Source organism: Natator depressus, chromosome 2 (genome assembly GCF_965152275.1).
Source record: "Natator depressus isolate rNatDep1 chromosome 2, rNatDep2.hap1, whole genome shotgun sequence".
NCBI lineage: Eukaryota > Metazoa > Chordata > Testudines > Cheloniidae > Natator > Natator depressus.
In genome coordinates, this window is record NC_134235.1 from 248,761,540 (window position 1) to 248,778,210 (window position 16,671).

At 41.5% G+C, this 16,671-nt stretch overlaps 1 protein-coding gene and 1 long non-coding RNA gene across 6 annotated transcripts in view; one reads left to right on the forward strand and one right to left on the reverse strand.

Moving 5' to 3' along the window:
- PRKAG2 (protein kinase AMP-activated non-catalytic subunit gamma 2) overlaps positions 1 to 16,671 on the forward strand; it is a 383,197-nt gene that overhangs the window by 157,029 nt on the left and 209,497 nt on the right. The window lies entirely within an intron of this gene.
- The window catches only part of LOC141983310 (uncharacterized), a 67,919-nt gene continuing 58,069 nt past the window's right edge, over positions 6,822 to 16,671 (reverse strand). The window contains exons 4-5 of one of the 2 annotated variants that reach the window (XR_012638345.1): positions 6,986 to 7,147; positions 6,822 to 6,880 (exon numbers count right to left, since the gene is read on the reverse strand). This is a non-coding gene — a long non-coding RNA (uncharacterized LOC141983310). Of the gene's footprint in view, positions 6,881 to 6,985; positions 7,148 to 16,671 lie in introns of those variants that run through there. The other variant, XR_012638346.1, reaches the window with a different exon arrangement.

A 16,671-nucleotide genomic window follows, 5' to 3' on the forward strand; every position in this document is an offset into this window, starting at 1 on the left:
AAAACTTTGGAGGGTAGGATTAAAGTTCAAAATGATCTGGTCAAACTGGAGAAATGATTTGAAGTAAATAGGATGAAATTCAATAAGGACAAATGCGAAGTACTATGCTTAGGATTAAAGTTCAAAATGATCTGGTCAAACTGGAGAAATGATTTGAAGTAAATAGGATGAAATTCAATAAGGACAAATGCGAAGTACTATGCTTAGGAAAGAACAGTCAGTTGCACACATACATAATTGGAAATGACTGCCTAGGAAGAATTACTGCAGAAAGGGATCTGGGGATCAGAGTGGATCACAATCTAAGTATGAATCAACAGTGCAACACTGTTGCAAAAAAAGCAAACATCATTCTGGAACTTATTAGCAGGAGTGTTGTAAGCAAGACACAAGAAGTAATTCTTCTGCACTACTCTGTGTTGATTAGACCTCAACTAGAATATTGTGTCCAGGTCTGGGCACCACATTTTTAGGAAAGATGTGGATAAATTAGAGAAAATCCAGAGAAGAGCAACAAAAATGATTAAAGGTCTAACAAACATGACCTATGAGGGAAGATTGAAAAAAACTGTGTTTGTTTAATCTGGAGAACAGAGGACTGAGGGGGGACATGATAACAGTTTTCAAGTACATAAAAGGTTGTTACAAGGAGGAGGGAGAAAAATTATTCTTAACCTCGAGAATAGAACAAGAAGCAATGGGCTTAAATTGCAGCAAGGGTGGTTTAGGTTTGACATTAGGAAAAACTTCCTGTCAGGGTAGTTAAGGACTGCAATAAATTGCCCAGGGAGGTTGTGGAATCTCCATCACTGGAGTTTTTGAAGAGCAGGTTAGGCATGCTGTCAGGGATGGTCTAGATACTGCTTAGTCCTCCCTTGAACGCAGGAGACTGCGCTAGAAGACCTTTCGAGGTCCCTTCCAGTCCTACAATTCTATGATTCTATAATTTACTAGGGCTGGCAGGAAAGGGAAAGTTTGAACATCCCCTAGGGTACAGAGGCTATTAGCAGATCCATCACACAGCTTTGCCTCCATGTACCAGCTTTGTAGCCTTTGGAACAACAGAACTTAAAAGAATACTGTTTCATTGCACTACCAGCCAGGGACTCTCGCCAGCAGCAGAGGGGTTAACCATAAAGTTAGAAAAGGAAGGGGCCTGTTGGGTGATCTAGATCATTATACCCCACTGCCAATGTACTACTGTTTTGTCTGCTCTGATTTTAAAATTTAAAATGAACAAACCTACAGTATTTGTGATAAATCATCTCTGTTAAACTTTCTCAACTTCTTTCTGGCATTTTCTGTATTAGGATTTTTTCCTTAAAATTTCCCACCATTGCTATCAGCGTCTCTTGCCCTCCCCTATGTCTGCGTGTATGTCACCAAAATATTGGAGGTTGGGGCAATTGTAGGATGTGATGTGTAGAATGTATATTTTAGGTGTTGTGACATGTGAAAAGATGAACAACTTGGTCCGCAACCTGATCAGGTAAACAACTGAGTTAGCAAACTAATCTTAGTGTTAGGCAGAAAAGTGTTTATACATTTATATAATTAACTTTGTAACAATGGAATTAAGGTGAGCAGGTGAATGTGGATGTGCGCTTGCATTTAACACTATGCTGTGCCTTTTTTTCAGTGGACTGCTCACTTACTGAAGTAGCAAATAAAGGACATACTGCTTCAGCTTGAGTCTGTCTGTCAACCTGTGTATTCTGGGTAGCTGGGGAAAGAACTGGTCTACAGTTAGGTACAAAAATCAGGACTGATCTCTCCTGTTTCTAAATTAAGAACAACATTACTGTAGGTAGCTTCTGTGTTGAATATGCTGCTATGGTGGAACTCACCAGGTGGCACCATTACCCAGAGATTTACAAGTTTGTCTTCTTAGCTCATAAATATAGTTCTGTCTTTTGAAAAAATGCTTAGTTTTGAGATGTGGTGTTCGTTCTGTCTTCTCTCCAGCAAGAGTCATTTCTTGGAGCAGAGTTGCTCTCTGAGAATCAGGCATTGGTGTATGGGCTGAAAGAGGGGATTTTCCCATGTGCTGTTAGGCCACGTGTGTACAAGGACTGGGCTATGTAGTATATATAAAAATATGTTACACTAAGAAAATATCCAGACTCTGCACCATTCTCCTCACCACAAGGAAACCATCTATAAGGCCCTGAAATGTGCTCGTGCTTGACAGAGGCATGGCAGCATATTATATATGCTTCATGTTGGGAGACTGATTGGAAATATTGCTTGTACTGGATTTTATCATTTTCTTTCATCTAGCTGTAGTTAATAGAAATGCTTATGCTGTGTTCTACATATCCAAACGGGTTCAGTTCCATTTTGCCCTTGACTTCAGTGAGCTCAGGATTCTAATTAAAAATTACAGTAGTTACTTATGATGCCCAATTTCCCAAGAACTCATGGACACCTAACAAAATGGAACATGTACAAAATTATATATGTATATATTTTTAAAAGCCACAATAATTAATACTAAACCTTGCTGTATACTGCTTCAGAGATGGCAGAAGGAAGGCTGAATGAATTAGTTTTATTCTTGCTGTTTAAAGTAAAATGGTGTCATTGGGACAAACTGGAGAGGGGCTAAATCTTTTTTAACAATCATGGATATAAACAGATTCTCAAAACCTTTCAGGGGTGCTGTTGCATCAGTCCTTACACATCTCTAGCTTCAGTAAGAGAGGGAGAGAAGAAATAAACTAGCTAAAGTTCCTCTCCAGGCTAGGACTCAATTTTTATTTTATAAAGAGCAAAGCCTAAAATAGGCTGAATTAAAGGTGTTTTATCAGAGGGCTCTTAAAATAAAATAAAAACCTAAGGCGTCATTGATGTTAAATTCAGACACACAAGCAAATCCCAGAACTGAATGAACATCAACAATTTTTGTTAAACTGCTGCCTGCAGGTTTTGCCACTTCTTAGATACCATATAAAAGAAAATGTCCAATGTCATCAAAATCCTGAGAATTTACTGTCTCATCCTTCCAGCCCATGCAGAGCTTGGCCATAAGTAACACCTCTGAACCTACTTCTGTGTCCAAAAAGTCAAATGTCAGAGCGAGAAATTTTCCTCTGATGGGCTTATGACTGGGAAAGTATGTGGATCTTTGATTCACCAAATACACACCACTTTCTTTTCCCCATGCCAAGTTAAGGAGATGTTCCTTATCCTTCCCTGTTGCGACTCCTGTACCGTGCCACTTCCAGCTGTAGCGGGAATTGGAAAGGCTTTCATACCATGTAAAGAAAGGCACATTTTTTCTATTATTACTTGTATTATGTAAATACTCTGAGGCCCCAAGCAGGACTGGAGCCCTGTTGTGCTGAGCACTGTAAATAATTCAAAAACAGTCCTTATTCCGACGAACTCACAGTCCCATTGAAAAAAGACATAACAGGTAGATGTAGTGCACAGTGGAAGAGGAGGAGAGAATGGGAAAACTAGGGTAATTCATTATTAATTATTTGTATTACAGTAGTGCCAAGAGGCTACAACCAAGATCAGGGCCCTATTGTGGTATGTGCTGTACAAACGTGGTAGGAGACAATCCCTACCCCCAAAGAGCTTGCATTCTAAATAGACAAGACTGACAGATCTCCTTTGTTTGATAAATGACACAAGCATTGCTCCGTTTTAGCCTTAAAGGAAACTCATTGAGGACCATACAAGGTGCTTTCCCCCACAAGTTCTTGTTTGCTTTGAGGACAGTTGTGACCAATACCTAACCAGCTTCCAGAAAAAAAGGCTATGAAGTTACAAGCAGGATTAACCTCCTTCCGTGCAACTTCTCCACATTTGGGAATCTGAATCTCTCCTTTGGGTCACCAGGAGTTAAAAATGTCTCAGAGGACCTGCCTCCTTCCTAGCTTTAGGTCAAAGCTTTGGAGTCACCTTGCAGTTGTACAGAAAAGATAGCTCAAAGTACAGAGTCAGTTAACAAGGGAGTGAGGTCTCAGATAACTTACAAGGAAAGCTGCATCTCAGTATACAATTCTCTTGTCTCAAAACACAGAGTCCAATCCACTGTGCCAGCACAGAGCAAATTTAACACTGTACTGGTAATGGTGTAAATTGTAAGCTCATGGGGGTAAGAACAATGCCATTGTTATATTTGGAAAGTGACTAGCACATTGTGGAGTTGCTACTCCAGTAACTAAGGGACTTGTGAGCAACAAGGTTCAAATGACAGGTTTCAGAGTAGCAGCCGTGTTAGTCTGTATTCACAAAAAGAAAAGGAGTACTTGTGGCACCTTAGAGACTAACAAATTTATTTGAGCATAAGCTTTCATGAGCTACAGCTCACTTCATTGGATGCATTCAGTGGAAAATACAGTGGGGAGATTTATATTCATAGAGAACATGAAACAATGGGTGTTACCATACACACTGTATGGAGAGTGATCACTTAAGATGAGCTATTACCACCAGGAGAGCGGGGGCGGGGGAGACCTTTTGTAGTGATAATCAAGGTGGGCCATTTCCAGCAGTTGACAAGAATGTCTGAGGAACAGTGGGGGGGGGAGAGGGGGGGAAGGGGAATAAACGTGGGGAAATAGTTTTACTTTGTGTAATGACCCATCCACTCCCAGTCTTTATTCAAGCCTAAGTTAACTGTATCCAGTTTGCAAATTAATTCCAATTCAGCAGTCTCTCGTTGGAGTCTGTTTTTGAAGTTTTTTTGTTGAAGAAGAATTGCCACTTTTAGGTCTGTAATCGAGTGACCAAAGAGATTGAAGTGTTCTCCAACTGGTTTTTGAATGTTATAATTCTTGACATCTGATTTGTGTCCATTTATTCTTTTACGTAGAGACTGTCCAGTTTGACCAATGTACACGACAGAGGGGCATTGCTGGCGCATGATGGCATATATCACATTGGTAGATGTGCAAGTGAACGAGCCTCTGATAGTGTGGCTGATGTGATTAGGCCCTATGATGGTGTCCCCTGAATAGATATGTGAATAAGGTTCAAATGAAGCTCAATTCATTAGAGCAAAGTCCAGTAAAACTCCTTACTAAATGCAGGATCCTTAGCTCTCTGCTTGTTATCAGGGCTGGTGAGAGGAGATAGAGATGGGATAGCTAAGTGGTAGTGAGGATTTCTCACTGGTAATACTCCCCCACCTCCCTATGGGTATATCTCTGTATGTGCCACATAGCAGTCGTAATGTAATGGGATATTGGCCCAGTTACAAAACTGTTGCTGGGAGGGAATGGGCTGGTGGTGCAAGTAAAGGCCTCCGAGTTGAGGGATCTGAATTCTGTTCTTGGCTGTACCATAGACTTTGCAACCTTGAGCAGAACACTTAACCTCCACAAACCTCAGTTTTCCTATCTGTAAAAAGGGTCAAGGAGACTTTCCTACGTCACTGGGATGGTGTGAGGATTCACGCATTAATTTCTATGGCAGGTACTATGGAAGTGCAGGGTATTAGTAGATTTGTTGTTTAACAAAGTGTTAGTTTTTTAGCAGGCGACTATAAATAGGGGGCCCGCAGGGAGGGTGCAAGGAGGAATTGCAGAGGGCGGAACACGGACTGCCTAATGCTGTAACTCAAAATAAAGATAAGTTGAACTTTCCTTATCTGTGCTGCACTCTGCTACAGTAGCTCAAGTTACATCTTTTAATACACTGAGGGGATAAAAACAATCAATTTGATTTAGATGCATATTAGGTGGCTAAGCTTTCCAGGCCATAAGACTATCCAGTGCTACTGCAGCCAGTAGGGCTGTCATGTCCTTGGCCAATACGGCTGTTGCCATCTGAACTGCTCCTGCAATAATCCACTCTGAGCAATTTACTGAGGACAAGAGGATAGACTCTCCAGCGACTTTCCCATTTGCGCTGTCAGCAGATAGGCAGGTAATGGGTATCAACACAGGAGGAGTATAAACAGAAGAGAAACTGGGAGGCCTCTGAATGACCATAAAAATCTACAGGGAATTAACTAGACCTGCATGTTTCTTTCTGGACTTTTAATTCCCTTACTGGTTAATAGGAGGAGGGAAGGGGCCAGAAATAAAGTGTATGACCTGGTCATGGGAAGTCTCCCATAGAGCACTTTCATAGAGCTGTTCATTTGAGGCTCTCAAAGAGGGTAAGTGTGTTGCCCATTGTCTCGTGGTGAGCCATTAGCTGAGCTAAGAATACAACCCAAGTCTCCTGATTCCTAGTTCAGTGCCCTGGCCATTGGAGCAGCACTGTCTCCCTTACCTTCCCTCTCCCCGTCAGTATTTTATTAAGGCTGGAAACAACCTGCATGAGTTACAGAAGTACATGGCTGGGAGTAATAACTTCTATTCATGGCTTTTAAGGTAGAGGTTTTTTGACAGATATTTCTGTTCTAGTCACATGCTTGTGATTAATATGACTGTCAGAGACTTGCCAAGTCTTTATTGCTAGCTGCCAAGGTGATGACATTGATTTTTCTTTCCTAATGCACGTTGTGTAATAATAGCAAAAACATTTAATCTTTAAAGCTGATAAGGTTTCTTAAAGCACCCGGTAAAAGCCTGATTCTGACCATCCTAGTCGCAACACAGTAATATGGACCAGTTTGGGTTGTTCTTTACAGCCAGTTCTATGGCATGGTTAATAGTAGCTCTGAAAGGATGCAATATCCAGCTGTAGGGCTAAGTAGGTAGTACGTTTTCTTGAGTGAATGGGAATGTCAGCTATCAGGCTTTGCATTGTTAGACGTGTGAGGTGGCCAGCAATAGAGGAGGCAAGCATCTGTTTTTTGTTCTTAACACTTCATGTCTTTAATTTTTTTAAAGTAGCCTTCTTCCTCTAATTAAAGTGCTTTCTGCCCATTATAGGTTCTTCTTTAAAAGGAATCTGCCAGCACTCCACAGTCGTTCTAGAAGCAAAATCATTGCACTTCATGACTTGGTCATTTTAAAATGAGCTTTTCAGAGTAAAAATAAATAGACCACAAAGTAATGCAGAAGGTACAAAATCTTACCAAGTGCTAGTTGGGCACCACAAGAGGTACGCTTACTTGCTGTAAAAGCAGAGTTAACAAGCACATGTATTGTGGCTTGCTGGGAGTTGGCAAGCTGCACAAGTATGTGTTGCGACTGTTGCAGGGTTGGATATTTTCACACATCACTCTCCCTTCAGTCCACTGCAGTGGGTGAAAAGACACAACAACCAGCTTGAGTGTGATCCATATAGTTTATTATCACTATTGTATTTATATTTTTGTGTCAAAAATGCACTGAGCAAAACCCCTAAATTTCACTTCACTTGCAAATATTTGAGTTATTGGATCATTTAAAAAAAAAGGAATTAGAATCTGTACATATGAAACAAGGAGTCCCTTTCTTTATTATTTTTGAATCCCCTCATCACTTTGTCCGTTGTCATTATTTTCTGTGTTTTGACTGTAAGCTCCTTTGCTCGGGGACTTTGTCCTTCTGTATGTCTGTAAAGCACCATGTGCATTCAGCAGTAAGGTGAGTTTACAAAGCTGATATTCAGAGCACTGCAATACTCTCACTTCACTGCAGAACTGTTGATACTATTTCATTTCATGGCTGCCTGGCAACCCATGTGAAGTGAGTTTTGTGGGTCTCACTCCCATTCCCAGGGGACAGGTGTCCAAAACCCAGAAGTCACTCTTGAAGTAGGCCCTCAAGGTACGCCTACGCTGCAAGTGGAGGTGTGATTGTAGCACAGGTAAGCATTTCATCTTTAATCTATTTAGCATGGATAACAGTAGTAGTGTAGACATGGTTGCACAGGCCATTAACCCTTGTTGTTTCCCCAACTCCCGGGCAGGCTTGTACCTGGTGAGCTAGCCTGTACTGAAGCCCATGCGACCATGTCTACCCTACTGTTGTTACCCAGGCTAGCTAGACTAAAGATTGAATGCTTTTCTATGCTACCTTCACTTGCCATGTAGAAACACCCATAATGGCATAGTAGTTGCCAGCTTCAGTAGAGGCTCCAAGGACTGAGGCCCTGGTTCACTTAAGTCTGTGCTTAACTTTAACCAGATGAGTGGTCCATTTGAAGTAAATGGGATTACTCAAGGGACTACTCATGTGTTTAAAGTTAAGCATGTGCTTAAGTGCATTGTTGAATTGAGGCCTGGATGGGCCATGGAGACTGACCTGTTCTTTCAGCCCAAGGCCTGGTTCCTCAGGTCAGAGCTGAAGCACAATGGTGGGGGAATGTTGGGGAGCCTGCCCTGGCATAACTGATGCTGAACCTATTCCTTGACAGAGGTTCAGGCTCCGAGAACTCTGACCATGATATTTTAATAAGTAGAAAATTCTGAACAAGTAATGCTCAGAGAGGGAGAGAAATTGTTTCTGTGAAATCCCGCTTTGTTGTCTCTAGCATCCAACCATGCTTTTCAAACGCAGAGCAGGGGACGGTGGGTAGGCAGGGTGGGTATTCTCTGCCTTTAACATTAGCCACAGACTTTCACTGGCATGGGCAGGTTTCAGAGTCTTTTCTCCTGCCAATCTGCTCTCTTTACATTCTGCCAGAACGGCTTGGACTGACCCCTACTTGACTTTCCCCAGGAATATGATCTGCAGCGACAGTGAGTGGAAAATCTAAATTATCCATTCCCAGCACTTTCATAATCCGTTTAGAAAGAATAATTGAACATTCTCCCCTATTTCATGTCTTCAGTGACCGACAAAGCCAGTGTTTTTTAATGTGAGGTTTTTCTCAGGGTTCTGACAGGATACTGTTAGTAGCACCCTGGTCACTGATGTTTGCTGCAGCATGAAGAAGGCTGCAGGCTCAGTTATGAGCAATTAAATGCTTTCTGTTGGGGGATTATGAGCGCCTGGGTGGTAGTCACCAGGCTAATGATGTAATTGGGAGGATATAAGTGGAAGGAACAGAGAGCAAGTGTGCTCAGAAGGGAAGCATAGAGGGTGAGCCTGGGAGTGAAGGTTACAGGGGAGACCCCTCTTGCTGTAAGCCAGCAATACTGTGTTACTGTGTAAGGAAATAACAAATACATGGTTGGTGAAAGAGTGACAACCTGGTGTGTGTGTATGACTATGAGACCATGTGAACTGGCCATGCAGTGAAATACACCAGGTAATGACAATGGCCATAAATATGGTTCCTCTACACTTCACAATCCAGAGTGTTTTCAGGCGGTCAGTATAATGAATGAACAGCAGTAGAATTTTCCACAGCATGCAGTTTCTTCTTTGCCTTAAACTACAGACTGTCATCCCACATTTCTCTTTGATTCACACCCTCAAATCTTCATTATGTATGGAACATAGCTCACTGAGGGTAGGCTGGCAGTTTGCAAATTGGATGCGATGTCCCTTTGTAGAGTTCCCTACCTATTACTGGAGTACTAATGGCAATATTATAGAGAAATAGCAAAGACAGGAGCTTGGATGATCATATCACATAAGAGATATTGCATCTTAACTCACTTAAAGATTTGCTGTCCCCTCTAACTGCCTGCTGCCCCAGTCTTTGTCACTGTTTCCTCTTTTCATTGTGCTGGAAGGTTGATCTTTATACGTACCATTAATCAGTGAGCTCCAGGCTCTGTCTTTTTTCACAGTGCGTTAGCCTTCTTTAAAAATTCTAGTAGGAGCACATTTTAACTTTTCTGTTGCTAAGAAAATTACTTTGTCTCCTCTGTGCCCACAAATCTCAGTAAGATGGAGAGAAAAGCTGGGAAGATTTTTATAAAAGTTTTTCAGGCCTGATGTATAAAATAATGAATGCTTCCTCCTCCATACATCCATCTGTTCAGGCTCCTTTCAGGCAGGGTCATAGTACTTGGCTAACTAATTCTAGTAAGCTCTTTGGAACAACTATATGTGAGGCAGACACATTATGCATAGAATTATTCAGAATAATGCGTACGCTGTGTCCAATTTTTGTGAGCATTTGCTCGTTAGACTACAGACTTTATAGGCAGAAAGAAAAGGAGTACTTGTGGCACCTTAGAGACTAACCAATTTATTTGAGCATAAGCTTTCGTGAGTTAGAGCTCACTTCATCGGATGCATACTGTGGAAAGTGTAGAAGATCTTTTTATACACACAAAGCATGCTTTGTATAAAAAGATCTTCTACACTTTCCACAGTATGCATCCGATGAAGTGAGCTGTAGCTCACGAAAGCTTATGCTCAAATAAATTGGTTAGTCTCTAAGGTGCCACAAGTACTCCTTTTCTTTTTGCGAATACAGACTAACACGGCTGTTACTCTGAAACCTGTCTTTATAGGCAGAGTTTGCTAGTCAGTTTTGTTTTTTAATTATTCTTGATATAAACTTATGCAAGCTCCTCAACTTTATTTCCTTGCTGTTAGCAGAATTGTTCCAGAATCATTAGATCAGAGAAGTTTCAGAGTAGCAGCCGTATTAGTCTGTATCCGCAAAAAGAAAAGGAGTACTTGTGGCACCTTAGAGACTAACAAGTTTATCTGAGCATAAGCTTTTGTGAGCTACAGCTCACTTCATCGGATGCATGCAGTGGAAAATACAGTGGGGAGATTTATATACACAGAGAACATGAAACAATGGGAGAACACTTCAATCTCTTTGGTCTCTTTGATTACAGACCTAAAAGTGGCAATTCTTCAACAAAAAAACTTCAAAAACAGACTCCAACGAGAGACTCCTGAATTGGAATTAATTTGCAAACTGGATACAATTAATTTAGGCTTGAATAAAGACTGGGAGTGGATGGGTCATTACACAAAGTAAAACTATTTCCCCATGTTTATTTCCCCCCTCCACCCCCCACTGTTCCTCAGACGTTCTTGTCAACTGCTGGAAATGGCCCATCTTGATTATCACTACAAAAGGCTTTCCCCCCCCCCAGCTCTCCTGCTGGTAATAGCTCACCTTACCTGATCACTCTTGTCACAGTGTGTATGGTAACACCCATTGTTTCATGTTCTCTATGTATATAAATCTCCCCACTGTATTTTCCACTGAATGCATCCGATGAAGTGAGCTGTAGCTCACGAAAGCTTATGCTCAAATAAATGTGTTAGTCTCTAAGGTGCCACAAGTCCTCCTTTTCTTTTAGATCAGAGAAGTGATCAAGAGTAGGTCATGTTTTTTGTTTAGTTCTCCTTCTAGCGCTTTTATGGTGTATTAAATAGCAAATGGGGTTCTGTTTCATTTCATGATGGGGTGAAAATATGCACCAAGATAGAGATGATTTCAAACACGGGGTGATTACCAGTAGGTTGGATTTGATCACCAGTCTATTTCTGTGGTCAGTGAATTGCTGCCAATCCATTATAGTACCATTCCCAAGACCAATACCACTTGAAATGACAGTGAATCATTGGAAGGTACTGATTAGATGACACTTCATTGCCTTCCAGAGTCTCTTTGGCATTACTGTGTTGTGTTGTGTATATCGCACTGTGGTGCAATCCACTGTGTTGTTTTTATCTGCTAAGCCTTGTGTAGTCTTTGGTTATGTAAGAGACAGTCTCATATATCATCACAGCAACTGAGATGAGATGAAACATGCTTGCTGACAGTCCTTAGATTTGAACTTCTGAGGACTGGAAGCTAGGGCACTGTCTGTGGATGGTTCCCTACTCTGAAACTGCCCCTTTTTGCAGTCTAACAGAGACCACTTCCTCTCACTTCTATTTGAAAATTGGAAGTAACTCCACTGAAATCAGTGCAGTTACAGTAAAGTAAGTGAGAGGCTTCTCAACAGGCTGGATTGACATAAATCACCATTTGTAATCATGATTTAAATCAAGCAGGAAATCTTGATTTAAATAATGGATTTTGAACTTGTTTTAAGTTTGTACTTTTTAGTTATTTTCCTAGAGAAAGATTGATTTTCATTGGTCAGTATCATTTGGTACTTTTTTTTCTAATAACCAGGAGGATACACTATATCTACATACATTTATTTAAGTAATTATATAGGTTAGCATACATTGATACAGATTCTTCATTTTTACATTTTTGTATTATGTTAGAAAATGGTGAATGACACATTCTTATTTACTAGATAATGATCAGTTTTGTACTTGTGTTTTGTGTCAAGCTCCATTTGGATGGAAATTGGAATTCAATTAAAATGCACAAAAACATCATTTAAAGGAGTTAAGTAAAACCACCTTAAATGTGCTGGATATGTAAGGAAAATAAGTAAGTTTATCAAAACATGTTTTGCGTTTAGATTTATTAAACAAGGGAAGTCTTATCTGTAGGTAGTGAATTGAACTAATTGTTTTCTGGTTACCATGTTCTTCAGTATTTTAGAACTAGTAGATCTCATCCTCACACTTAGTTTTTATTCATAGATTGTGTGACTGGGTGTACCAGGCCCTTTGAAGCCCACTGGTGGAAGCCTCAAGGTCCTACCACATCACACCCCAGGAAAGGAGGTGGAGGTCCTCCAGGCCTGCCTAGAAAGGCTGCAGTGAAGCAGCCAATCAGAGCACAGTGGACTCAGTTTAAAAGAGCTGCAGTCCTGAGCAAGTCAGTTCTGGACTGGGACCAGAGTAGCAAGGAAGGGTGGTCACTGGAGCTCCATGGAGAACCAGAAGATGGGTTCTGGTGGCATTGTCACTCAGTGAGGAAGAAGAGGAGTTGAGAACATCAGCCCTGAGGTAAGGGCTATGTGGGAAGCAGCCCAGCAAATGCAGTAGCAACTATTAATGGAAGTAGCACATGGCTGCTGTTTATAGGGTCGCTGGGTTGGGATCCAGAGTAGAGGGTGGGCCTGAGTTCCCCCACCAGCCACTGGGGAAGTAGCCTACGTCCTGAGAAGGGGATAAGGCTTGTTTAGAAGCCCAAGCAAAGGACTGGGATTTAAAGGGCTCAGGGACAGGGCTGAAGACCTTGATAAGGGCAGACAGACTGTTTGGTGAACTCTTGGTCACGAACCCCTGGAAGGGGACTGAATTTAAGTAGTGACCTGGCTGGAGAAATGGAACACCAGAGAACCACCGAGGACAGAGAGTCTCCAAGGAGAAAGGCCTGGGGCCAGTGCTCCATAACAGTGCAGGAACAGACTTAAAAATAGCCCAGAAGGGAACAAGGACTGAGCCCAGAGACAGGGCTGCAGATTTGAACAAGGGCACAGTGATGGTCTTTGTTGGACTTTTGTTACCCTGGAAGGGGTTTGTCCATTTTAGACTCAGTGATGTAGCTGGAGGGCTGAGTCACTGAAGACCCACCTGATGAGAGCTACAGCGAACAGGAGGCACCGGGAGCTGAGAATAAGAGTACAGGATTGCAACGAGGTGACAGGAGGTGCTCACAAGAGGTGAGTGCACCTCATGACAGATTGGAAGAGAAAAACAAGTTTTCCTGCTTTTTCAACTCCCAGTTGCTTTCTCACTTTTGAATGAGCTAATCACTGAACTGGTTGAATAAACTGAAATGCAGAAAATATTATTTCTGCATCTACAGAAGAGGCTATTGCTGTCAAAAGCTGGTTGAGCACTTTAATTCTGGTTCCAGGTTCTTAGCCAGTAAATTCCACTAGTTCAGTAGTTTGACTTTCTTTAAAACCTCAGCAGCAAACAATTACTACTTGAATATTACTTTTTTGTTTAATTTAAATGATTTTTAAAGATTGTAGTAAGTTTAGGCCTTAAAAATAGGTTGTCACGATTAAGGCTGTGAGTCTGTCACAGAAGTCACTGGCATGGCCCTGCAGTTTTTAGGTGGAGGGGCTAGGGGGCTCCATGCGCTGCCCGCACCTGGCGCTTGTGGCAGGAGCAGCGCACGGAGCCCCTTGGCCCCTTCGCTGCCTAGGAGCTGCAGGGACACCCAGAGCTGGGTAGGGATCCCCTGCCAGCCCCACCAACCCTGCCCACCCCCAGCACCAGCCAGGGTCCCGGGCTGTATGCTGCTGCCCGCCTACCCACGCCCTAGCACCAGCAGGGGTCCCGGGCTGAGCGCTGCTGTCTCCCACTCCCCGACCAGTACCAGCAGGGGCCCAGGCCATCTCCCCAGCATGCGTGGCACTCCTGGACCGTCCCCCCTAGAGCACCTGCCACCCCTGCCCAAGTTTTAGTTAGGGGTATATAGTAAAAGTAATGGACAGGACATAGGGCGTGAATTTTTGTTTACTGCCCATGACCTATCCATGACTTTTACTAAAAATACCCATGACTAAAACGTAGCCTTAGTCATGATGTCAGATTTAATTTTAAATAGGTTTATTTTTAAAAAGAAAATATTTAATTTAAATAAAAAATCAGATTTCAATCAAGAAAACCTGATTTAAAAATTAAATCATTAAGTTTTATCCACTCTGCATCTAAAGATTTATATCATCTTCAGGGCACGATTCAGTGCTTCTCTTCAATCAAGCAATTTCTTCACTGGGCTATCACTGGAGTTTTTTCTTTCTGGTGGGCATGAACGGCTAATAGGAGGGGGGCAACTGTTGCTGTCCATTGTGGCATACTATCGTGTGTGTGTGTGTATTTATATACCCCAGTGCCATAGTGCTGGTCCATGATGAAATATTAATGAGATATTGTGAACTTAAAAATCACACTTTTCTGATTTTTTTTTATTTACTGTTCCAGTGGACACAAGATTATTTTCACTCAAAAGATTAGAGAATAGTAATGCTGAGAAATGTATTTTTTCCAGTTTGCTTCCTATGTGCATTTCATAGCCCTTTGTGTAGTCAGTTTCTCTGCTTCTCCGGTATAGACAGTTTCTCCTGTTTATGTGGATCTTTCACATAGAAATAGGGGAGAAAAAATCATTTTAAAACAGGGCAAGTGATTATAAAATCACAGTAATTAGTATGGAGGGAAGTGTATAATCTGAAATTACTTTTAACTTCTGTTTTTTATGACTAGATTTTGTGACCTTAAAAACCTCTAAGGAAGGAGATTCCACCACCTCCCTAGGTAACTCATTCCAGTGCTTCACCACCCTCCTAGTGAAAGTTTTTCCTAATATCCAAGCTAAACCTCCCCCACTGCAACTTGAGACCATTACTCCTTGTTCTGTAATCTGGTACCACTGAGAACAGTCTAGATCCATCCTCTTAGGAACCCCCTTTCAGGTAGTTGAAAGCAGCTATCAAATCCTCCTCATTCTTCTCTTCTGCAAACTAAATAATCCCAGTTCCCTCAGCCTCTCCTCATAATGGGAAATAGCTGGGTATTGGAGTAGCATTGTTTGTAATATAGTGGTGTTGGTAATTCAGTATGTGTTCATCTTCTCTCCAAATCAGTATAGAACCAGTACCATAGTCCTCTGTTAAGGACAATGTGTGCTAGGTGATTTCATCTTTGTGTTACAGTAAAACCAAGTTATTGACTTTTTTTTGAAGATTAAAGTTTCCATGGCACTTACTACAGGGATAGAAGATCATTCCCAGTGTCCTGTCCAATTTCATTTCAGTTAGGTTATTCCTATAGTACTCTGGTAGTATCAGTTGGAGAAGGTATTCCTCTACTTTGGTGTGCCCATTGTCACACCAGGAATTGCGAGGATATGGGCATGGATCACACCTTTCAGCTATGAGCCTCTGTAAATTTCTTTTTTTTTTCTCTGTTCAGTGTTGTCTGAAAGCCTTTTCCAGCCATTTGAACTGAGGGGAATGCTTTGTTCTGCTCTGCAGTGCCCAATGAGTCTGATTTATGGAATTGTGCAGTGATCAGATAAGTCTAGCTGTTCCAAGTCAAGGTGAGGAAAGCAACAAGAAGAAAGGGAAGAGAGAAAGAAAAAGTTTCTCTATATGAACTTTTCTTTCTCTGCTAATTTGCGTGAAACCTTCTTGTGGATATGTTCCTCATTAGCTAAAAACGCCTAACTACCTTTTTGATTTTGTGTTTGTCAAAATAGACTTGATGTGATAATCAGATCAAATGCAGCCTGATTGAACAGTACGTAATAACAGTGCTGCTTAGACATTAATAACATTCTTTTTGTGGCTAAAAAAGCATGTGTGATTGCTGCAGAAATATGCCGCATAGTTTACTAATCAGATGCTAAAAAACGATGATTTGTTATGGGTGCAAATCCTGCAGTCCTTACTCATTGTCCCCAATGGGTAAAGCAGGAATGCAGTATTTGTGTTAATAGAAATCACTATTACACCAGCACTCACTAGTCCCCTGAAAGTTATTGATATTCCTGCTGCTCCATCTTATAGCCCTGGGAAGGGTGGGTTTAAGAAACATCCCAGAGGTGTCAGGATATAAATGTAGCAATAATTTACAGATTGAGCTGGGGAGGTTAGAACACATTTTTGGGTATTTAAAAAATATATTACATCTTAATTTTAGTTTTCATATTTTTCAAAACCAATTTTTGTGAAGCTAGTGCCTGGCACTGCAGACTGAAGTCCTCTGCTTACCCACAGCAGAAGCGTGCCACTGCCCCATCATTGTGCTTCAGACCTCCCTTAGAGGGGCCAGCACGCAGGCAAAAGTAGATAATGGGAAAAAATGTCACCCCAGCAAACCTTGAGAGCATGTAACTGAGTCAGTAGCTTTCTTACTACATCTAACCAAAAGGGAAAAGTGCATCAGCTTTATATTTTTGGTAAAAAGATCAGCTTTGAAACAGTTAACAACGTTGGTGTTTAAAATATTTACATCAGGGCTTGTCTACACTTACCAGGGGATCGATGCGTGGCGATCAATCTAGCGGGTCTAGTGAAGACCCGCTAAATCAACTGCAGATCAC